At 36.7% G+C, this 26,344-nt stretch overlaps 1 protein-coding gene across 2 annotated transcripts in view; it reads right to left on the bottom strand.

The window, feature by feature from the left end:
- NAALADL2 (N-acetylated alpha-linked acidic dipeptidase like 2) overlaps positions 1-26,344 on the bottom strand; it is a 1,503,552-nt gene that overhangs the window by 1,310,628 nt on the left and 166,580 nt on the right. The gene's annotated exons all lie outside the window — the stretch shown is intronic.

Raw genomic sequence — 26,344 nt, forward strand, 5'->3', positions numbered from 1 at the left:
AAACCCACCTCTTCGAAAAGTAAAAGAAAGTAAATATGAATCAATTCCTTACCCAGGGAAACTGAAAATTATGTAACTGGATCCAAAAATTTCTATTAGGAAAACATTTAGCTTTATGAACTGGCAGATTCCACCTGAAATCCAAGGGACCTGATTATAAAACATGTACTATAAGAACATCATAAAGATAATCTGTAGCTTCCAATATTGGTTGTAACTTACTTCCAATTCTCTGTTTCCGTTTAGTAAACACAGGGCTACTGAAGTAAATAATGTAATAATTTCTGTACAACCACTACTCTTCCAACTGACTTGTTTTTTTAACACTAACTTTGGGGTAAGTCAAAATCTTGCTAATGGCAGTGGCTGAAAATATCAAAGAGGGATACAGGCTGAAAAAAAAAACAACAAAACAGTGAATTATGAACCAAATGTTTGAACATACTTTTCTATTTGTATCTTTTTGAAAATAGAAAATAACAGGAAAAGTCCTCACTTTTTTTAAGTATACATTTTTTAAGTATAAATGTATCACACAAACTTGGAAAAATATTAGGTTTAAACGAGATGGAAATTTAAACTACTTAAATATTTCTAAAATTTACTTTAAGATGACATAAGAGATAATAAAAATATGGCTCAGTTTTCCTCCAAAAAAGAGAACCAAAGAGGTCTTGTGTATTCTGATTAGAGAGTAATCCTACCAAGTATCTTATTAATGACATCTGAGCAAGTCCCTAAATGATTAATAATGAAAGTCATACCTTAATGTTATTTAAATAATGTTTTAATTTAACCAACAAAATGAAAAATTACAATAATATTTGTGCTTCAGAAATATGTAGTTTGGATTTTTAACGAGTAAGCATTACATATATAATACATTACCTTTCATTTACATTGTAGGAAAAGCTACTTTTAAAAAAACCCACTCTACCATGATATATTTAAAAGCTGCCCCAAATGGCATATTATACTGAAAGTTTTAGAGTGACATCCACCACATTTCATAGGCATAACATTATGCTAATAACTATCCTTTCAACTTCAGAATTCTTGAGCTAATCAGTCACTTTTTGATCCAGGGTAAAATTGTTCAATTTTTTGCCCACTAATCAAGAACTACAAGCTTATTTGAACACTGGCTTTGCATGCATAGGAATCACACAGTCTCTGTAACATATGCATATCTAAGTGGGTAAGAAGGGAGCCCTAAGCTCCTCAACACAAGCCCACAGGTAGAGATGCAGGACAGTCTCTACGAAGGGTGCTGCCCTGTTATACACAAAAGTTATCACGGCATTGGATTTAGGATCTGAGAGAACAGATCATCCTGAAACGTGACTGTTTTCAATACATATCTTTTCTTAAAAGTATATTATAAATGTAGTAGTATATAAAATTATAAGTTCAAAAGTATTATGATCATAGAATGTACTTTTATCCTCTTCACACATTACATGCAAATTAAAGGACTACTTCTAATAATGTCCTGAAAAAATTACTGAGGAAAATTAAATAGAATAAGCCCCCAAAACAAAGGAAATGCTTAAGCCAATGATCAAGCTATTTATTTTTCTCTGTTCTGAAACACTGATTCTGTCTTCCAAAGATAAACTGCTCTCAGCACTTGTTCGGTCATTGTCTTAAGGGCATGGTAACCAAAGGTCGTACACCACTAATTAATCAAGTGTAGACTCATTTAGGACCCCTGAAATAACTCTGCTAGGCTTCCAATCTTTCTTTCCACAGCAAAGAAGGCCAACTATTAAATATAAACATAACTATCCCTAAGTAATATTATTGCCTCATCTTTTATGTTAATTTATTTCTGTGATAATAATATGGTATAGTGTATCAGATATTAGTGATTGATGAAAAATGTTTGCCTTTGAGGGTTTTTTAAATTAAATTATTTTAATTGGAGAACAATTACTATATAATATTATGAGGTTTTTTGCCATACATAAACAATCAGCCATGGGTACACGTGTGTGTCCCCAATCTTGAACCCCCCTCCCACTGTCTTGCCCACCCCATCCCTCTTGATTGTCCCAGAGGACCAGCTTTGAGTGTGCTGCTTCATGCATCAAACTTGCACTGGTCATCTATTTTATATATGTTAATATACATTTTTCAATTGTATCCTCTCAAATCATCCCACCCTCACCTTCTCCCACAGAGTCCAGAGGTCTGTTCTTATAGGAAATATTTAGAAGGATTTAACACAGTTTTTTAAAATTGGGTTTATAATCCTATCTTATACTCTTTTTTCATCCCAAACCATGCAGATATTTTAAGATCAACTATCAGAAATCTTACAAATGCACAGAGAAAGAAAAAAAAAATGAGTAATATCTCCCTATCTATATTCCTGAAAAAGTTCTAAGATCACGGGACACAGAAGGCAGAAGAAACAATCTAACAGTGAAGAGAACCAATATGCTTAAAGATAGTACCATTGAATAACGGAGGGAGATGGGCACCAAAGGTTCTATATGATGTACAATAAAACATGGTTCACTTTCAAAAATAGTGGTGTTACAAAATATTAGAAGAGGAAACAATAATAGCTCTTTCACCATGAATCTTTTTTCATATTATGGGAATATCTTGATAAATCATAATGCAAGGACCATTTGGGAACCCAGATTTTAAATCAACTTCTGTAAGTAACTCAAAATATGATCTTGATTAAGCATTTAATTTATTTGGGTCTCAGTTTTCCTAGATATGAAACAAGAGACTGGACATAGACAATCTTTAAGATCATTTTCAACTGTAATACTCTATGATTTGTATGTTCAAAAACTTGAGGAATGAAGTTTTTATTGTAATATTCTATCACAATACACATATCTATCTGATGTACTTATACTAGTTATTTTGCATGTAGGTAAAGATGGCCTCAATTTTGAGATCCCTGAAGTCAGAGACCAACCAGAAACCATGAGTATCTATTAACAGGACTGAGCAGGCTCAATAAATTGACACTTCATGAATAACAGAGTGAGAGTAAAAGATGGACATTAACAGCTCTGTGGGTGAATGAATCACCTTTGTTAACTGTTCACATTTAAAAATCTACATTTATCTTAATTATCAATTAGATAGGGAAATTATGCATAATAAAATTTGTGCTTCAAATAAGCTGGGATAATACCATTATTCAAAAATTAACATTAAAAAATCTAAATGTCCATTGGAAAATTTTTAAAAGTAGCACTTCTCTTTCTCTACTCATTTCAGAAAAATACATTCCAGAAAGATCAAAAAATTCATTATAGACATTAAAACTTTGAATACTAAAATAAGTTACTAAATATTTTATATACTCTTTGGTGATAAAGGCCCCTCTAAATGTGTTCTACAATCATAAAAATATTTAACTACCATGATATATTTAACCAAGATACCCTCACTAGTTCAAAAAACGGTAATGATGTGTTGAAAAAGGTTAATATAAATAAGGTTTTAAGATAAAAGTGGTTGACATTAATTGCAGCAATATCTTTTTGGATCCATCTCCAAGAGTAATAGAAATAAAAACAAAAATAAATAAATGGGACCTAATTAAACTTGAAAGCTTTTGCACAGCAAAGGAAAACTTTAAAAAAAGGAAAAGACAACCCTGAGAAGGGGAAAATATTTGCAAACAAAGCAACTGACAAGGGATTAATCTCCAAAATAAACAAACAGCTCTTGTAGCTCAATAATAAACAAAAAGGCCAATCAAAATCCAGTAGTAGATCTACATAGACATTTCTCCTTAGAAGATATACAGATGGCTAAAAAACACATGAAAAATGCTCAGTATCACTAATTATTAGAGAAAAGTAAATAAAAACTATAATGAGGTATCACCTCACACCAGTCAGAATGGTCATCATCAAAAATTCTATAAACAATAAATGTTGTAGAGGGTGTGAAGAGAAGGGAACTCTCCTACACTGTTGTGTAGGAGAATGTAAATGTAAATTAGTTGTGTAATGTAAATGTTATGTAGGGAATGTAAATTAGTACAGCCACTATGGAAATTTCTTAAAAAACTAAAAATAGAGCTACCATATGATCCAGCAATCCAACTCCTAGGTGCATATCCAGAGAAAACTATAATTTAAAAAAACACATACACCCGAATGTTCACTGAAGCACCATTTACAATAGCCAGGACATGGAAGCAACCTAAATGTCCATCAACAGAGAAGTGGATAAGGAAGATTGTGTGCGTGTGTGTGTGTGTGTGTGTGTATGTTTATATAGAAAGTGTTAGTTGCTCAGCCATGTCCTATTTGCAACTCCATGGACTGTAGTCCACCAGGCTTCTCTGTCATTGAAATCTTCAAGCAAGAATACTGGAGTGGGTTGCCATGACCTGTTCCAAGGGATCTTCCCAACCCAGGGATCAAACTCATGCCTCCTGCATTGGCAGGTGTATTCTTTACCATCTTTACCATGAGGGAAGACTATATATATATTCACACATGTGCATATACATATATAATATATACATACAATATATTTGTATTGTATATGACTTGCATTTTGTATATGACTTGTATATTGTATTGTATATGACTGCATATTGCATATGACTGAATATTACTCAGGCATAAAAAGAATGAAATAATGCCATTTGGAGCAATATGGATGGACTTAGGGATTATCATACTAAGTGAAGTAAACCAGACAGAGAACAGAGAAATAAAATATCATATGATATTGTTTATATGTGGAATCTAAAAATGAAAAGAAAAGAAAAAAGATACAAATGAAATTATTTCCAAAGCAGAAAGAGGCTCACAGACATAGAAAACAAATTAATGATTACCAAAGGGGAAAGGTGGGGGGAGGGATAAACTAAGAGGTTGGGATTAACAAAACAAGTGCCTGCATGCAAAGTCGCTTGAGTTGTGCCTTGGTGACCTGTGGACTGTAGCCCACCAGGCTCCTCCGTTCATGGCAACAGATAACCAACAAGGACCTACTGTGTAGTGCAGGGAACTATACTCAATATGTTGTAATAACCTATAAGGGAAGAGAGTCTGAATAATAAAAATAATAATAGTATTACTGAATACACACACACACACACACACACAACTGAATCACTCTGCTATACACTTGAAGCTAGCAATATTGTAACTCATCTATACTTGAATAGACTAAATAATTTTTTTTTAATTAAAAGTGGAAAATAAGTAGAGGAAAAATCTTGACAGGAAGAGTCTACTACACAAGAACTCTTGTAAATCAATAGATTAAAACCCAACATACTAACAGAAAATTAGGCAAAAACACAAATAGGTAAATTATAAAATTCTGATCACTTAAATATAGTATAATCTCATTACCATATCCATATAGTAAAACAAAAATAGGATTTATTGCTCTCGCTTAGGTAGATAAAGATAAAACCCTTTACAACAGTCAGAATTATTAAGTGTATGGAAAAGTCATACATGGTAGAATTTTCTGGAAGACTATGTAGTATTTTCAAACTTAAACTTGACATTAGCCTTTGACTCAAAATCTCATTACTGAATCTTTTCTTAAGAAAGTAGTCTCACAAGTGAAATTTCCATAGAAGTGAACTGGACAGAAAATTATATAAATATCCAAATTATTATATGAGCCTCATTTGTTCAGACTACAAAAATATAGTCTATAGTTGTACATATGTAAAAGGATATCTAGTAGTCCTCAGTAAATATTATTTAATTAACCACACTGAAAATGTTTTGTTCTGTCATTTTATAGTTAAATTCATTTCAATTATAATTTAATTTTAATTATAGAGACTTTGAAAAATATGTAAAAACATAAATGATAAAATGACCCAACCTTCATTCTATTGATTAAAGATACTAACATTGTGTGGATAGTCTTCCAGTCTATTTCAAATAAAGTGAGTGTGCACATAGGGGTGTGTGTGTGTGTGTGTGTGGGTGGGGGTGTGGGTGTATTTCTGTAAACCACAATTACAATTAGCTAAAGGTGTAGTTCTGCACCATTTTTCAACATAGCATGTTTTACAAGTATGAATATATTTTAATGAACAATATGTAAGCATCCTTGTGTATATTTCTGAATATTTAAGATAAACATGGCTTCCAATGTTAAAATATTTTTATCAAGTTTTACTAAATTTTCTTGGAGAAGGAAATGGCACCCCACTCCAGTTCTCTTGCCTGGACAATCCCATGGACGGAGGAGTCTAGTAGGCTACAGTCCATGGGGTCGCACAGAGTTGGACATGACTGAGCGACTTCACTTTCATTTTTTCACTAAATTTTCCTTACCACTTGAAATTTGTTCAGGTTAGTTTTATTTTGTAGAAACAAAATGCCTTCAAAAGGAAAAAAATAACACCAATTTTTCAACATTTTATGGGCTTTTGGTTTTGGCTATATTGTACATATCATGAGAATACAAAGCAAAGATTTGAATTTTCAATTTAGAGTCACTAAATCAAAGAAATTTATAAAAAACAGAATTCTAAGGATATTATTTAGGTCATTCTATCTATAAATATTCACTATCTCAGAATCTATATACAGGTGTGATCAACAAAGGTTTTCTGAACAGAATGTAGAATAGAGTGTCCCTGCTGCTGCTGCTAAGTTGCTTCAGTCGTGTCCGACTCTGTGGGACCCCATAGATGGCAGCCCACCAGGCTCCTCTGTCCCTGGGATTCTCCAGGCAAGAATACTGGAGTGGGTTGCCATTTCCTTCACCAATATAGTGTCCCTAGGTAAAAAATAACAATGTGAACACCAAAATGTAACAGTATTTCAAACAAACTACTAATTTCAAATAATTCTACTTAAAGGCTAGTAGCCTGAAGAAGTAAATAAGTACTCAAAAATGTTTAAATAATCATAAATTGGCACTCTCAAAATTACATATGACAATCATAACTCTTCCTTTTAGAGATGGCAATCCAGGTAACCATTAATTATTCTAAATTAACATATTAGGTTTATGACATAGAATCAGTGCAGTCCAACTATCTGTATAATCCAATCTCTGCAAGATGAAATGACAATGTACTTGATGTTAAAAATGGAGATCGCTGTCATAGAATGAAAGGTACATTGGACTTTGAAGAACACAAAATATATAATAATTCTAAAAGGATCTGTGGCTCCTTCCTACAATGTTTTTCTATAGCTGTGGAAACTAGGCTGAACAAAGTTAAGCAACAGGTTTAAGGGTATTTCCTGGTGCCTCAGCAGTAAAGAATCCACCTGCTAATTCAGGAGATACAGGTTCGATTTCAGGGTCAGGAAGATCCCCTGGAGAAGGAAATGGCAACCCACTCCAGTACTCTTGCCTGGGGAATCCCATGAACAGAGGAGCCTGGACAGCTACAGTCCATGTGGTTTCAAAAGAGTTGACACGACTAAGCGACTAAACAAACAACAAGTTTAAGATCATACTCATAAATAAATGGCAGAAATAAGGGTTGAGTCCAGATCTTCTCTTAATCAAATGATCTTTTCTAAAATGTCACTCTACCATTTACACATGCATATAGAGACCTTAGGGCTTCCCAGGTAACACTCATAGTAAAGAACTCTCCTGCCAGCGCAGGAGACATGAGACATGGGTTCCATCCCCGGGTCAGGAAGATTCCCTGGAAGAGGACATGGCAACCCACTCCAGTTTTCTTGACTGGAGAATCCCACAAACAGAAGAGCCTGGTGAGCTACACTCCATAGGGTCACAAAGAGTAGGACATGATTGAAGTGACTTAGCATGCATGCACATAGAGACCTAATGTGTAATCACGTATTTCACAAACATTGCTTTCTCCTACATATGTTCTCCCTGATGGATCATTCATGTTCTCTCAATTTTCACTCCCTCACTTGGTGATATGAAAAACATAGTTAAGTCTAAGCTCTAGGATAATGGAAGCAAGTCCCAGTGGTAATTTCTCTAATCTTCCAGAAAATGATTCAACTGCTATTTTCCATTGATTCTCTTTTTTTCCTTGAAAGCAGACTTATGCAATAAAAATTCCCCCTCTTGTCAACAAATCCTCTTAGCATCACATAATCTCTTCATGAAAAAGTAGCTAGGGGAACATTGCTAGCAATTTCTACATGCTCCAGGACTCAAATTACTAGCAAAGCTTGCAATTGAACAGAGGAAATTAGCAGTGTGTAGACATTGGGCTGTCAAGTACATCTCTGCCTCAGATTTACCATTATTTTTCTTTGAGATGTCTATGTATCCAAGGAGACATTAGAATCATATATTCTTAAGGTGACAGTATAATATGCTCTTCCTATTTAGTGCATTCAGTTTGGCTAAGGTTAAAAGCAATAGCCTAAACATCAAAAACATGTCATCTTCAAATTAATAAGACTGATAGCCCATTTAAGTTTCTATTATATATACATAAGGCAAAACATGCAATTATCTCACTAAAAAAGAAGTATTCCTAAATATCTTTTATAATTTGGATTCACATTAACAATTATCCTGAAGACACTAAAATTCCTTTAAATGAGATTTAAATAACCTTATGAGAAAAACATGCAAGTATTTCTGGACTTCCAACTGAATACCACTTTTCTAATCAATTTCAGTCTCATTTTGACCTGAATCCTGAGTTCCTACAAAAGTCCCCTAGTTCAGTTTCATTTGGTTCATTCTTTAAACTGCTCTGATGAAAATATAAAAACTGCTTGCCTCAGGCAAGATATTCCTAAATTTGTTCTGTTTATGATGTTGTTAATATTTTTTTTCATAGTATTCTAGGCCAAAAGAAATACCAACTAGTTTTATTTATTAGTGGTTACATTAAGCACTTGAAGTAATCATTTCATACTAATTTCATAGCCATTTGAAAAAATACATGCAAATTGAAAGTACTTCATGTAATTGATACCCAGTAGATGCTGTTGTATATTTTAAATATTTTTCAGAACACCTGCACATATACTGTGGAAGTTGGGGTGACTTCCCCATATTTTGGAATCCATAATTTTAGGCACCGTTGATTGTATTTAGTTTGTCTGTAAGCATTGCAAGGACAGGGACTGGACTCAATGCTTTCATTCGCAGAGACTTACACAATGTCACCACATAATAGGCCTCTAATAATATTTGTGAAATGAAAGAGGATGAGTAGGGATGAATGACCAAGGGGATGAATGCTGATTTTATTTAAATGATTATCTATGGATAGAGTATTTTGTAATACTGGGTGGCATACAAAAAAGGAAGCATGACTATGAACAAAGTTAGTGAAGGTGATGGAATTCTAATGGAGCTATTTCAAATCCTAAATGATGCTGTGAAAGTGCTTCACTCAATATGTCAGCAAATTTGGAAAACTCAGCAGTGGCCACAGGACTGGAAAAGGTCAGTTTTCATTCCAATAGCAAACAAAGGCAATGCCTAAGGATGTTCAAACTACCACACAATTGCACTCATCTCACACGCTAGTAAAGTAATGCTTAAAATTCTCTAAGCCAGGCTTCAAGTATACGAACCATGGCTTAGATGGTTCCAGATGTTCAAGCTTGATTTAGAAAAGGCAGAGGAACCAGAGACCAAATTGCCAACATCCACTGGATCATTGAAAAAGCAAGAGAGTTCCAGAAAAAATGTCTTCTTATGTTTTACTGACTATGCCAAAGCCTTATACTGTGTGGATCACAATAAACTGTGGAAAATTCTTCAAGAGATGGGAATACCAGACCACCTTACCTGACTCCTGAGAAATCTGTGCACAGGTCAAGAATCAACAGAACTGGACATGGAACCATAGATTGGTTCAAAATTGGGAAAGGAGTATGGCAAGGAAATATACTGTCACCCTGCTTATTAAACTTATTTGCAGAGTACATCATGCAAAAAGCCGGGCTGGATGAATCACCAGCCAGAAACAAGATTGCTGGAAGAAATACCAACAACCTCAGATAGGCAGATGACACCACACATATGGCAGAAAGCAAAGAGGAACTAAAGAGCCATTTGATGAAAGTGAAAGAGAAAGTGAAAAAGTTGGTTTAAAGCTCAACATTCAGAAAACTAAGATCATGGCATCCAGTCCCATCACTTCATGGCAAATACATGAGGAAACAGTGGAAACAGTGGCTGACTATTTTTCTGGGCTCCAAAATCACTGCAGATGGTGATTGCAGCCATGAAATTAAAAGACACTTACTCCTTGGAAGGAAAGTTATGACCAACCTAGACAGCATATTAAAAAGCAGAGACAATAATTTACAGACAAATTCTCTCTAATCAAACTAGGGTTTTTGTATGGATGTGAGTTGGACTGTAAAGAAAACTAAGCACTGAAGAATAGATGCTTTTGAACTGTGGTGTTGGAGAAGACTCTTGAGAGTCCCTTGGACTGCAAGGAGATCCAACCAGTCCATCCTAAAGGAAATCAGTCCTGAATATTCATAGGAAGGACTGATGTTGAAGCTGTAACTGCAATACTTCGGCCACCTGATGCAAAGAACTGATTCATTGGAAAAAACCAGATGCTGGGAAAGATTGAAGGCAGGAGGAGAAGGGGAAGACAGAAGATGAGATGGTTGGATGGCATCACCGACTCAATGGACATGATTTGAACAAGCTCTGAGAGTTGGTGATGGACAGGGAGGCCTGGCGTGCTACAGTCCACGGGGTGGCAAAGAGTCGGGTGTGACTGAGTAATTGAACTGAACTGAACTGATACAGCACAATGTTGGAGAATACTGGATTCTAGCACTTTTTTGAAATATGATTATGTCTCTCAAATTTATAAAATGAGACCTAGCAACTTAACACCAACATATATAAAAGGGAGATAACTACAGGATCGATTTCATCAGTTCAGTTCAGTTCAGTCGCTCAGTCGTGTCCGACTCTTTGCGATCCTATGAACCACAGCACGCCAGGCCTCCCTGTCCATCACCAACTCCCAGAGTTCACCCAAGCCCATGTCCGTCGAGTCAGTGATGCCATCCAACCATCTCATCCTCTGTCGCCCCCTTCTCCTCCTGCCCCCAATCCCTCCCAGCATCAGGGTCTTCTCCAATGAGTCAGTTCTTCGTATCAGGTGGCCAAAGTATTGGAGTTTCAGCTTCAACATCAGTCCTTCTAATGAACACCCAGGACTGATCTCTTTAGGATGGACTGGTTGGATCTCCTTGCAGTCCAAGGGACTCTCAAGAGTCTTCTCCAACACCACAGTTCAAAAGCATCAATTCTTCGGCACTCAGCTTTCTTCATAGTCCAACTCTCACATCCATAAAAGACCAGTGGAAAAACCATAGCCTTGACTAGACGGACCTTTGTTGGCAAAGTAATGTCTCTGCTTTTTAATATGCTGTCTAGGTTGGTCATAACTTTCCTTCCAAGGAGTAAGCATCTTTTAATTTCATGACTGCAATCACCATCTGCAGTGATTTTGGAGCCAAGAAAAATAAAGTCAGCCACTGTTTCCACTGTTCCCCCATCTATTTGCCATGAAGTGATGGGACCAGATGCAATTACTTTAGTTTTCTGAATGTTGAGCCTTAGGCCAACTTTTTCACTCTCCTCTTTCACTTTCATCAAGAGGCTCTTTAGTTCTTCACTTTCTGCCACAAGGGTGGTGTCATCTGCATATCTGAGGTTATTGATATTTCTCCCAGCAATCTTGATTCCAGATTGTGCTTCCTCCAGCCCAGCGTTTCTCATGATGTACTCTGCATATAAGTTAAATAAGCAGGGTGACAATATACAGCCTTGACGTACTCTTTTCCTATTTGGAACCAGTCTGTTGTTTCATGTCCAGTTCTAACTGTTGTTTCCTGACCTGCCTACAGGTTTTCAAAAGGCAGGTCAGGTGGTCTGGTATTCCCATCTCTTTCAGAATTTTTCACATTTTATTGTGATCCACACAGTCAAAGGCTTTGGCATAGTCAATAAAGCAGAAATAGATGTTTTTCTGGAACTCTCTTGCTTTTTCCATGATCCAGTGGATGTTGGCAATTGATCTTTGGTTTCTGTGCCTTTTCTAAAACCAGCTTGAACATCTGGAAGTTCATGGTTCATGTATTGCTGAAACCTGGCTTGGAGAATTTTAAGCATTATTTACTAGCGTGTGAGATGAGTGCAATTGTGTGGTAGTTTGAGCACTGTTTGGCATTGCCTTTCTTTGAGATTAAAATGATAACTGACCTTTTCCAGTCCTGTGGCCACTGCTGAGTTTTCTAAATTTGCTGGCATAGTTGAGTACAGCACTTTCACAGTGTCATCTTTCAGGATTTGAAATAGCTCAGCTGGTATTCCATCACCTCCACTAGCTTTGTTCGTAGTGATGATTTCTAAGGCCCACTTGACTTCACTAATAAGAGAATTAAATAAATTCATGCAATTCACCAAGTACAGCACTTGCTGGTAGTGATGGTTTAGTCACTAATTCATGTTCGATTCATTGGGACCCCATGGACTGTAACCCACCAGGTGTCTCTATTTTGGGGATTTACCAGGCAAGATTATTGGAGTGGTTTGCTATTTCCTTCTTGAGGGGATCTTCCCAACCTAGGAATCAAACCTGTGACTCCTGCTTAGCAGGAAAATTCTTTACCACTGAGCCACTGATGTACTGCCATCCATGGGGTCACAAAGAGTTGGTCATGACTGAGCCACTGACATGCTGCAGCTCATGGGATCTCAAAGAGTTAGACACAACTGAGCGACTGAACTGAACTCAACTGAGCCCCTGAGCCATCTGGGAAGCCATACACACTATTTAGTGGATGAGAAGACAAAATATGGGAATAAATAAGAGAATAGATCATAAAAACATTAAGAAGAGAACCAAGGAAATAATTATTTTCAAAAAGCGAACTGTAGTTACACAGAGTAAGAAAGCACAGTTACTGTTTGCTTAGAAAACACATTCAAAGTGAAAGTTCTTCAGGGCCAGACTCAGAAAGCTGCAGTGTGACTGAAATCTGCCTTCTGCCAAAAGTGATACAAACTCAAATCCTTTCATTTCATAGCTTGAAATTGAAGACCAAAAGCATCTCATTTCTAATCAGATTCCTAATTACAGAAACACAGGCTAGCACCCCTATTGTACAAGGGGCTGCCAGTATTTCCATTGTCAGTTCCCATTTTCAGGCTTATTACTAAAGCACACACTCTAGGCATAGATTGTTTGGCATAGAGGATTGTTGGCATAGAGGATCTCAGCATGAGAGGGAACATGCTTTACAAAATTTGGCATCAACTTCTCAACTGTAAATAGAAAGAAACAGAAAGGCAACAGTGAAAAGTCAAGAAAACCTAGGGTGCTGGGATTGGAAAGGGTGCTCAAGCTCATTTCAGCTGTAACATATAAATGAAAACCCATCTCAGACCAATTAAAGAGAAAATACACTTTTGAATTTAACAAATATCACCATACATCTGTAACAAACAGTAGAAGCAATATGATCTACCCATCTGAATCCCATTAGTAAATACTGGCATAAATCTAATTTCAATATCTATGAGGGATTGCTTCTGCTTCAAATTTGGCCAGAGTTTTGAAAAAGGTAACATTTGTTCTCATTTTGAACATTCTCTGCATTAAATTGTTTTTAAAGAATTAGACTCAGCCACCATTATTTATTTGCAAGCTTTCTGTCATATGCACTGAATGTTTAATATGTCTATTTTAATTTCTTAAATATCTTTTGCTTTGACTTTGGTTTTACTAACAATTGTTAGCTTTTTAAAACTGCTGTTAAAAAAATAAATAAATAAAAATAAAACTGCTGTTAGTACTACAGGCTGTTACAATTACTTAAGCCAATGCATACTTTTCTTTTAACATATGTTCTTACAACTAACATGATCCTAAGAATTAGGTCTTAATGTAGATGGGACCTGAAAAGAAATCTTTTGAAGAATTATATTGAAGATATTCAAAGTGCTTTTGAACTTATTTTTGGTTGTGGTGATCATATAAAATATATAGAAGCTATAAAGAAAACTTTAAACTTTTTGAGTCAGAAAAAGGTAGGAGGCCATCACTCTTCTACAGCCTACAACAATATAGCAACTTTCATGTGTTTCTAAGTTCCTTTCAGTAGATCAACCCAAGGTTGAGTCCTAAGCTTTGTTGGTTCATGTAGTCTCTAGGGCAGGAAATAACCGCTTTAATTCAAAAGATTATCCTTCTAAGTATTGCTATGTTACAGTAAACAAAACCTTATTTATGTCTGGGATACCTAAATAAGTAGAGTGAACAATTTTTAAAGCCCCTGTGGATGGAGATCATGAAGAGTTGACAGAATTTAATACTTTGACACTTACTTAACTCACACTTTTTTTTCTTGCCACAAGTACAACGTCACTGAATTTATGAGAATCTTTATTCACCCTTCCTGCTAGAAAATATAGCAATTTACTGAAAGTGGACAAGCAATTTATGGAACAAATTTTTAAATGGATAATGAAAGCACAGAATTATGGAGCAGGACTGGCCTCAGGAAATCATATTATATATTACCATTCATGCTGAGTTACTATCTATTACTTTTTAAAAGGCATCCAGAAAGAAACAGTTAAAACCTCTAAGACAGCCAGTTCTAGATCTGATGCTACAAAGAATTTCTTCTTTGTGTCTAAACCAGTTTTCTCCTTCTACAATGTAAGATGCTTTTCTCTTCTTTTAACCTCAGTTAAGATGGAGTTTTGCTGGAGAAGGGAATGGTAACCCACTCCAATATTCTTGCCTGGAGAATTCCATGGACAGAGGAGCCTGGACGGCTACAGTCCATGGGGTTGCAAAGAGTTGGGCACGACTGACTGACTAACACAACAACACAACAAGATAAAGTATTGGAAGCTATGTGCCTTTTAGAGGACAAGTTCGCATGCCATATATTCCCCTTTTAGAGAAGTATAAGCTAGACAAAATTGAAAGTATGTAAACAGAGTTATAGTAACTGATTTTTTTTAATTGTATCAAAAGAAAAGATAGGTCCACTCCTCACCCAGTTTATAAATTTTCCTTGGCAAGACAACCCTGGTTCTTGCACCTGTTTAAATTAGTAGTTTTTTATGCAGAACGAAAGATGCCCTTCATTTAACCATTCAAGGGAGGGTTATCTATGATAGATAATAGTATATATAATAGAAAGAATAACTACACTGTAGATGTAGGTCTAATTAGTAATGTCAGGATGATCACTTTTGGACTCTAATCAATTCAATTATTTACATACAGTTGTCTTTATACTTCCCAAAATTGGATTGACAGGTCAAATCAATGCTGTGCTACATAAAAATCATTTTCAATAAAGAAGCACTTTTACTATCATACACTTTCTAATGTTAACTTTACAATTTGTCTGAAAATGTCCAAGTTTTTCTATCCTCATGTAAAACCATAATTAAAAAGAAAACTCTAATGAGAATCCAATAACTAAATTTATGATTTGCATTTTTTTTGTTCTACTTAAGGTACACAAATAGCACAGAGTTTGGCCCCAAGACACATTTTTAAAATGCTGAGTGAATTATTTCTGTAAGTATGCAAAAATATTCTAAGTTAAATAAGAAAATTTGGACCACATTTTATCAAATTCACCCTCTGAGGAAGCTAAAATAATTGACTAAAAGCCTTTCCCACTAGATTTACTGATTTAAGGCATAAGCTATATCTTACTCATCTTTGTATTATTGGGACTTTGCAGAGTATTTCATGCCCCGCCCCCAGAAGTTGAATGACTGAACGAAATAAAAATTTTCAAATTGTATCACCTTAACCACTTAACCTTGATACCAAGACCATGCATGCTTACTAGTTTTCACACTGAGTATTAATACTGAATGAGTACTAAAGCTACATCATTGGTGTACAAAAGTTAAGCACACAAAAATGTAAATGTGTGTATATCGAAATTTTAAGTTTCTATTGTTGTTCAGTCACTCAGTTGTGTCCAACTTTGTGATCTCCTGGGCTGCAGCATGCAGGTCTTCCCTATTCTTCAGCATTTCCTGGAGTTTTCTCAAACTCATATCCATTGAATCAGTGGCACTATCCAATAATCTCATCCTCTGCTGCCCCCTTCTCTTCCTGCCTTCAAACTTTCAAGGGATCAAGGTCTTTTGCAATGAGTTAGCTCCTCACAGCAGGTGGCCAAAATATTGGAGATTCTGTTTCAACATCAGTCCTTCTAATGAATATTCAGGACTGATTTCCTAGGATTGACTGGTTTGATCACCTTGCAGTTCAATGGACTCTCAAGAGTCTTCTCCAGAACCACAGATGAAAGGCATCAGTTCTTCAGTGTTCAGCTTTCTTTAAGGTTCAACTATATTATGCATACAGGACTACTGGAAAAACCACAGCTTTGACTATACAGTCCTTTGTAGGCAAAGTGATGTTCTGCTTTATGCCACAGAATGCTCAAACTACTGCACAATTGCACTCATCTCACATATCAGTAAAGTGATGCTCAAAATTCTCCAAGCCAGGCTTCAGCAATACGTGAACCATGAACTTCCAGATGTTCAAGCTGGTTTTAGAAAAGGCACAGAAACCAAAGACCAAATTGCCAACATCCACTGGATCATCGAAAAAGAAAGAGAGTTCCAGAAAAACATCTATTTCTGCTTTATTGACTATGCCAAAGCCTTTGACTGTGTGGATCACAATAAACTGAAAATTCTGAAGGAGATGGGCATACCAGACCACCTGATCTGCCTTTTGAGAACCTGTATGCAGATCAGAAAGCAACATTAGAACTAGACATGGAACAACAGACTGGTTCCAAATAGGAAAAGGAGTATGTCAAGGCCGTATACTGTCACCCTGCTTATTTAATTTATATGCAGAGTACACCATGAGAAATGCTGGGCTGGAGGAAGCACAATCTGGAATCAAGATTGCTGGGAGAAATATCAATAACCTCAGATATGGAGATGACACCATCCCATATAGCAGAAAATGAAGAAGAACTAAGCCGCTTGATGAAAGTGAAAGAGGAGAGTGAAAAAAATGGCTTAAGGCTCAACATTCAGAAAACTAAGATCATGGCATCCGGTCCCATCACTTCATGGCAAATAGATGGGGAAACAGTGGAAACAGTGGCTGACTCTATTTTTCTGGGCTCCAAAATCACTGTGGATGGTGATTGCAGCCATGAAATTAAAAGATGCTTAGAAGGAAAGTTATGACCAACCTAGACAGCATATTACAAAACAGAGACATTACTTTGCCAACAAAGGTCCATCTAGTCAGGGCTATGGTTTTTCTACTAGTCATGTGTGGATGTGAGAGTTGGACTATAAAGAAAGCTGAGCAATGAAGAATTGATGCTTTTGAACTGAACCTTGGAGAATACTCTTGAGAGTCCCTTGGACTGCAAGGAGATCCAACCAGTCCATCCTAAAGGAGATCAGTCCTGGATGTTCATTGAAAGGACTGATGTTGAAGCTGAAACTCCAATAATTTGGCCACTGATGTGAAGAACTGACTCATTGGAGAAGACCCTGATGCTGGGAAAGATTGAAGGCAGGAGGAGAAGAGGACAACAGAGGATGAGCTGGTTAGATGGCATCACCAATTCAATGGACATGAAGTTGGGTAAATTGAAGGAGTTGGTGATGGACAGGGAGGCCTGGCGTGCTGTGGTTCATGGGGTTGCAAAGAGTCGGACATGACTGAGTGAGTGAACTGAAGTGAATTGAGGTTTGTCATAGCTTTTCTTCCAAGGAACAAGTGTCTTTTAGTTTCATATACATTTCTATACAAGTAATCAAACTTTACGTTAAAATACAAGTAATTAGAAATACCTAGACACCCAACCAGTGTGTCCTCTGGACACTAATACAGAGAGGGGATAGTTTTCTATTTCACTGAAAGTATACTCACACCTCTTACTAACTGAAGCTGCAATTTCCAGTTTAAATTCAGAATGACTGAATGAATGGTCCCAGAACACCAGAGAAATACTCGGAGATGATGTATAAACAGTTAGCCAGTTGTCATTCAGGCCCTCTTCAAAAAATGCACTTTGCCATTCCCAGTTGAATAACAATAACTATAATGTTATAAAAGTCTCTACCATACTTCCAGCTTCACTTTTTAGCACCCAATATCTATACATTCGGTTGCTTTCTTAAGTGTAATTGGAAGAACTCACTCACCTAGAGCCAGATACTCTGGTGTGCAAGTCAGGTGGGCCTTAGGAAGCATCACTATGAATAAAGCTAGTGGAGGTGATAGAATTCCAGCTGAGCTATCTCTAATCCTCAATGATTCTGTGACAGTGTTGCACTCAATATGCCAGAAAATTTGGAAAACTCAGCAGTGGCCACAGGACTGGAAAAGTTCAGTTATCATTCCAATCTCAAAGAAAGGCAATGCCAAAGAATGTTCAAACTACCACACAATTGCACTCATCTCACACACTAGCAAAGTAACACTCAAAATTCTCCAAGCTAGGCTTCTACAGTATGTGAACTGGGAACTTCCAGATGTTCAAGCTGGATTTAGAAAAGGCAGAGGAACCAGAGGTCAAATTACCAACATCCATTGGTGGTGGTTTAGTCCCTAAATCATGTCCAACTCTTTGCGAGCCCATGGATTATAGCCTGCCAGGCTCCTCTTTCCATAGGATTCTCTGGGCAAGAATACTGGAGCAGGTGGCCATTTCCTTCTTCAGGGGATCTTTCTAACTCAGGGATCAAACCCGGGTCTCCTGCAGATTCTTTACAAACTGAGCTATGAGGGGGCAGTTGCCAATGACTGTTGGATCATAGAAAAAGCAAGAGAATTTCAGAAAAAAAAAAAAATCTACTTCTGTTTCATTGACTACACTAAAGCCTTTGTTGTGTAGATCACAACAAACTGTGGAAAATTCTTAAAGAGATGGGAATACCAGATCACCTTACGTGCCTCCTGAGAAACTTGGATGCAGATCAAGAAGCAACAGTTAAAACTGGACATGGAATAAAGAACTGGTTCCACATTAGGAAAGCAGAGGGTGAAGGCTGTATGTCACCTTGCTTATTTAATGTATATACAGAGTTCATCATGCGAAATGCCAGACTGGATGAAGTACAAGCTGGAATCAAGATTGCACAGAAAATATCAATAACCTCAGATATGCAGATGACACCACCCTTCTGGCAGAAACCGAAGAACTAAAGGACCTCTTGTTGAAAGTAAAAGAGGAGAGTAAAAAAGTTGGCTTAAAACTCAACTTTCTGAAAACTAAGATCATGGCATCTGGTCCCATCACTTCATGGCAAATAGATGGGGAGACAATGTAAAGAGTGAGAGACTTTATTTTCTTGGACTCCAAAATCACTGTAGATGGTGACAGCAGCCATTAAATTAAAAGATGCTTGCTCCTTGGAAGAAAAGCTATGACCAACCTAGACAGAATATTCAAAAGCAGATACAATACTTAACTTAAAAAGGTCCATCTGGTCAAAGCTATGGTTTTTCCAGTAGTCACGTATGGATGTTAGAGTTGGACCAGAAAGAAAGCTGAGTGCCAAAGAATTTATTCTTTTGAACTGTGGTGTTGGAGAAACTCTTGAGAGTCCCATGGACTGCAAGGAGATCAAACCAGTCAATCCTAAAGGAAATCATTCCTGAATATTTATTGCAAGGACTGATGCTGAAACTCCAGTACTTTGGCCACCTCATGCGAAGAGCTGACCCATTGTAAAAGATCCTGATGCTGGGAAAGAATGACAGCAGGAGGAGACGGGGATAACAGAGGATGAGATGGTTGGGTGGCATCACCGAATCAATGGATATGAGTTTAAGCAAGCTCCAGGAGTTGGGAAGGGAAGTTGCCAGGGAAGCCTGGCATGCCACAGTCCATGGGGTCGCAAAGAGTTGGACACAACTGAGGAACCGAACTGCAGTGAAGTATTTGGGTAAATTCCTTACAGTGTTAAAGTTATCATTTTATATTTCCCACCTGTTAATTATGACTTTAACAAACATCAAGTACTATGAGCACCTCATTAGTATCCTGAGCCTCACATCTGGGTGTGAGAGATCAAGTTAGGTTTCTTTGTGTAGCTACTAGTTCTCTTGTATTTGATGTTGTTTACAGGATGTTACAACACAATTGATACCACATAAACTATTGAGATTTACTTTTGTGCTTTGGGGTTAAAATTTCACAGAACATTTTTAAAGTATTGTGTAATATTTCAGTTTCATTGTTCTAGATTCTTTTGATAAGGTTCAGAGTTATAATTTTACTTTAAAACTATACATCTGTTTGCAGTTATTTAGCAAATTTTCAGTGACTCAGAAATATTAGGTATTTCTCTCACTTTAAAGTGTATACTTAAGATCCTAGCAGAGATCCCAAATGTTGTTAACACTAGCAGAGAGATAGCGATAAAGATAGTAATTGAGATGGAGATGGAGGATGAGAGGCAAGAGTAGGAGTAGAGAGAGAGAGAAGAAAGACCATTCATGAAAGTCAGTTATATTAGTGCAAGTTTTGCTAATATAATCAATGACATAAGTCTCTAAGAAAAGCAAACAACATTCTCCTGCAATTTTTTCTTGGGCTCATAAGAAGATTAAAAATCTTCTTTAATTCACCCAGACATTCTTTGAATCCTTTCAGTTGTGATGCTGCTTCCTTGGAACTGTTTCCTGCTTTCCCTGAATTTTCCAATCTATTTTTTTGTTGATGGAAGTAGTGGAGGGAAAAAATCATCTCTATACAGTGCTGGCACAGCTAACATTTCAAAGTGAGTCACAGGCAGAAAAGCTGGAGGCAGAAAGATTTGTGGGATACTGTCTAAACCATCAGTAGAAGACGGCTTTCTAATATCTGATAGAAAGGCATATCATACCCAGTTCCTGATCTCTCTTAAAAGGAGAGTACACATTTCATTCTTCAAAGTCACTGAATAGCTTCTTCCCAACTAATATGCAGCTGGACCTGTGGACAAGCCTCTTCTGGGTCTACTTTCTGATTTATCAAATCCCTTTTTTTCTCCTATAATAATAAAGTAATTTTCTCTGCCCTAGGGAAACCTTGCCTGAAGAATGGCCTACAGCAGGAAATCATCACCTGTCTGAGGTAAATGGATTATTATACAGCACTAAGTTATTTGTAAGATTACTGTTTTTACATCTCTAATTATTAGCTAGGTAGTTTGAAGAGTTAATGAATTCCATACCAGAGGACAGTTTATTAGGCCATAAAATGTTCCCAATCCAGTCAAATAAAATTCTTCCTCATCTTTAGAACAAGAAGTTTATATACTCTAGGACAAAGATAACAATAAATTAAAGATTCCTCATATACAACTGAAAATGTGCTTTATCCTGTGCTAGAGATGAAAGCTTTGGAGGCAGAGGTAAAATTTAATTTCTAAATCTATATAATCACTAATATCTGCAAAAAATATGTATTCAGAAACTATATCAAAACTTTCTTATTTCACTAAAGTGTTGTAAGGCATAATATATTTAATGAGACATTACAAGATATTCTTATGTTAAATTATATAAGGGCTTAGGTGAACTTTTTTAAAAAAAATAAAATACTACAAAAAAAATGAATATGCTTTTCCTATATGCAATTTAAGATTTCAATTCTTAAAATTCTATCAAAATTGATGTTCAATCTTCTAAACCCACCTGTCCTTATTTGTCCTCTTCAAAGACTTATTCCATCATTAATAATGCCCAGTGATGATAGGTTGACTGTAAAAGCTGCCTACAAATAGAGCACCAAGACTTTCATCGGCTTTTCTGAGTAAATTCTAAGGTATATATTGACATAAGTGGTCTTTGTAGCACCTAGAAAAGGATGGTCACACTTACACATTTCTGTGGAGGGGAAACTAAAGAAACATGAGAGCTTAACAGAATACATAAATGTAATAAGAAATAGTTTAAAGGAATTACCATTCATTTAAATGAGAAAACAATCCAAAGTTATACATTTCCCATATGTTGAAAATAATCAGGTGTCCATATCTCCAGTAACATGATTTTGGTTACAAAATGGAAGAATACTTATTTAATGAAACATATTAAGGAAAAGGAACTAAAGAGTCACTTGATGAAGGTGAAAGAGGAAAGTGAAAAAGCTGGCTTGAAACTCAACATTCGAAAAATGAAGATCATAGCATCTGGTCCCAACATTTCATGGCAAATAGATGGGGAAACAATAGAAACAGTGAGAGACTTTATTTCCTTGGGCTCCAAAACTGCTGTAGTTGGTGACTGCAGCCATGAAATTAAAAGATGATTGCTCCTTGGAAGAAAAGCTAAGACAAACGTAGACAGAGCATTAAAAAGCAGAGATATTACTTTGCCAACAAAGGTCCATCTAGTTAAAGCTATGGTTTTTCCAGTGGTCATGTATAGATGTAAGAGTTGGACCATAAAGAAGGCTAAACACTGAAGAATTGATGCTTTTGAACTGTGGTGTTGGAGAAGGCTACTGAGAGTCCCTTGGACTGCAAGAAGATCAAACCAATCAATCCTAAAGGAAATCAGTCCTGAATATTCATTGGAAGGACTGATGCTGAAACTGAAACACCAATACTTTGGCCACCTGATATGAAGAGCCAACTCATTAGAAAAGACCCCAATGCTTGGAAAGACTGAAGGCAGGAGGAGAAGGGGATGACAGAGGACAAGATGGTTAGATGGTATCACTGACTCGATGGATATGAGTTTGAGCAAGCTCTGGGAGATGGTGAAGGACAGGGCAGACTTGCCTGCTGCAGTCCATGGGGTTGCAAAGTGTAGGAATGACTGAGCAACTGAACAACAACAACATTAAGGATTGTCAAACTTTCATTAGTGCACATGTTCTTAAATGTCCACACGGTGAAAGACATACTGTTTTTATGTTTATGTCTTTTGCACTAAGAGCCTATGAGTAATTAAGTGTTGTGAAAAAAGCATCAATCACTTCACTATCTAGAAAGTCATTTTTTTATCCTATTTAAGGCCATATTTGGAGTCTACTTTAGAGTAAATAACTGCTAAGAATAAAAACCTGTTTTGAAACAAATGATTTCTTATGGATCATGGCTTTCTACTTTGTAGCCACTCCACTAAAACTATGAGATCTAGTGCCAGTCGATGAGTGAAACCACTCAGTCGAGCAATCCACAATGGAGAGGATTAGCTTACAACTGTTGCCACTATCAGCAAAACAGCAAGGAGCAGACAGTTCATTTTACAGAAACTTAATGGAGTGTATGGCTCTAGCTGTTTAATACAAGCACTGTCAAAGCATCTAAGCAAAAAGTCTCAGCTGTCACTACTGACAAGCTAAGTAGAATTATTTGTCACACTAGACTACAGAAAGCACCAAAGAATGGCACATGGTGCTGCTACCATACTGTCTCCATACTGTCGACAGAGACAACATGCTTATGGTTGCCACAGACAGATGACAATGGCATCTTCTCAAAAGACTGGAATCACACAATAGATATGAGGGTTTAACATTCCACCCTTAGCATTTCCAAAGGGACAGCAGCCCAGGAAGGCTTGATAATATCTTCATAAATATATACTTTTGCTTAACAATCTATATATTATTTTATATTTATATGGAGAAATTATCCACACATAAATACACATACATATTCACACACTTAAAACAATATCTGTGAGTCAAATTCTCTTTGGTTAACTTCTTCTATGCAAATCTAAGAGTTTTTGATTTTATATTTAACAACATATACACAGGTTAATACTGAAAAACCTGATAAGAATAAAAAATTTTCATGAACAATTATATAGTCTCATCACCCTCTTTATCAGGACACAGAGAGTACATGTGTTTGCTTAACCAACAAGAAAAATAAAAGTAGGACTTGAGAGTAGACTACAAATTTATCCAAGTGTCTCATACCAAGATAAATTGTAGTTTCTTTGGCTACACAGACATCCATCACTTTCACTTAAAAATAAGTCCCACATATATAATTTAGCACAGCCCAATTAAACAAAAATTTGTATAGAAATGTGGTTGAAGAGGGAGAAAATGAAATCAAGAAACTCTGATTAATTAAAAATTAATTCAAAGAATGAAAACAAATAATGCTCTTAAATTTAGTTTCACTAAATCAAAGTACATGACTAGATATTTTAAAAAGAGACATAATTAATTTCTATTTAAATAGCCTTCTATATTTCTTTTAATTTATTATAATTTTTAATCTGAATAATATTTACAAATAGCTACTTATAATTTTTAAGGATAAAATACAACCAATATTTTCAATTTTAGTTATTTATTCACTCATTCAACATACTTACTGAAAGCTAAGTGATAAACATTTAGCTATTATAGGTTCATTTGAGGAATAAAGAAAGATGAAGCACTGTCTCAAAGAACTATAATATAAAGATGAGGTATGCACACAAATAGCTATAATATAGGAGAAAGAGTGCCATGAGAAGAAAAATAAAATTATCAAAACAGCTCAAGGCCAGGAGATATCTATTCTGTCCAGAAAATGAGCAGTGATGGAAAAAGGTATTCTCAACCATGGTGTCCAATGGGAAGCTCTTACCAGTTCTAAAGTTAAAATAAGTGATTGAATATCTCACATTACAAAATCAAAACACATTAACTTCAATAACAATTATGGTCTGAAAGAATTTTCTGAGATAGTCCCTTATATCCCATTTATGGAGAACTAGAAAAGATACAGAGAATAGTAAGCCAAGGAAGGATAAGATCAGATTTGCATTTTAGGCTTATTCTGCTGACGTGAAGAGATGGCAATGAGACAGAAAAAGATTGCATACAGAAATACTCATTAAAAAATACAGAGATAAGAGTTAATAAAACAGCCTGAGACCCCTATCCTTACAAAGGTCTACACAAGCTTGGACCTTAGCTGGTATCTGGGAACTTCAATATCAACAGGGTTCCAGAATCTCTGATAAGAATATGTAATTATGTTGGAAGCAACCTAAATGCCCATCAACAGAGGAATGAATAAAGAAGATGTGGTACATACATGCAATGGAATATTACTCAGCCATTAAAAAGAATAAAATAATAACATTTGTTGCAATGTGGATGGACCTAGAGATTGTCGTACTGAGTGAAGTAAGTCAGAGAAGGAGAAATATTATATGATATCTCTTATATGTTAAACCTAAAAAGAAAAACAAAATCCACAGACAGAGTAGCTTGGTGGGCTTTGGCCCAAAGAGTCAGACACAACTGAATGACTGAACATAATAGGAATTACATATTGGATACAAGCCCCTTCTCAGATCTTGCATATATATCTTGCACAGATCTATCAGCTCGCATAACTCAAGGAAGCTATGAGCCATGCTGTGCAGGGCCACCTAAGAGGGACAAGTCATAGTGATGAGTTCTGGTAAAATGTGGTCCACTGGAGGAGAGAATAGCAGACCACTCCAGTATTCTTGCCACGAGAACCCCATAAACAGTATGAAAAGGCAAAAAGATAGCACATCAGAAGATGACAGAAAGAGACTCACAGACTTAGAAAACAAACTTACAGACCAGAGTGAAGGATGGGGTATGAGATAGTTAGGGAGTTTGGGATGGACACGTACACACTGCTGTATTTAAAATGGATAACCGGGGAGGCAGTCCTAAGATGGTGGAGGAATAGGACGGGGAGACCACTTTCTCCTCCACAAATTCATCGAAAGAACATTTGAACGCTGAGCAAACTCCACAAAACAACTTCTGAACGCTGGCAGAGGACATCAGGCACCCAGAAAAGCAGCCCATTGTCTTTGAAAGGAGGTAGGACAAAATATAAAAGATAAAAAGAGAGACAAAAGAGTTAGGGATGGAGATCCGCCCCAGGAAGGGAGTCTTAATAGAGGAGAAGTTTCCAAACACCAGGAAACCCTCTCACCCGCAGGTCTGGGGGAAGTTTTCAAATCTCAGAGGGCAACGTAACTGGGAGGAAAAATAAATAAATAAAACCCACAAATTACGTGCCTAAAGGCAACTCCCAGCAGAGAAGTACCCCAGACGCTCACATCCGCCACCAGCAAGCGGGGGCTGAAAGGACAGGAGCAGGCGGCATTGCTTAGGGTAAGGACCAGGCCTGAATGCCCTGAGGGCAATCTGAGGGAGCTAATGTGAGATAGCAACATAAACTGTGGGACAGCCAGAGGGTGGGGCGGTGTGGAGAGAGAGAGAGAGAGAGAGAGAATTATCTCATGAAAAGCCCTAACCTAAGACACCGCTGGCCCACTCACAGAACAAAGGACTGAGCGACTACCAGAGAAGAGCTAGCCAGCTGCGGACCAGCCCATCCCCCGCCGGAGGCAGGAGGCAGGGGGCAGGTGGGCGCCCGCCAGAGCCGGAAAGGGGCAAACTCG

This window comes from Odocoileus virginianus, chromosome 4 (genome assembly GCF_023699985.2).
Source record: "Odocoileus virginianus isolate 20LAN1187 ecotype Illinois chromosome 4, Ovbor_1.2, whole genome shotgun sequence".
Lineage (NCBI taxonomy): Eukaryota > Metazoa > Chordata > Mammalia > Artiodactyla > Cervidae > Odocoileus > Odocoileus virginianus.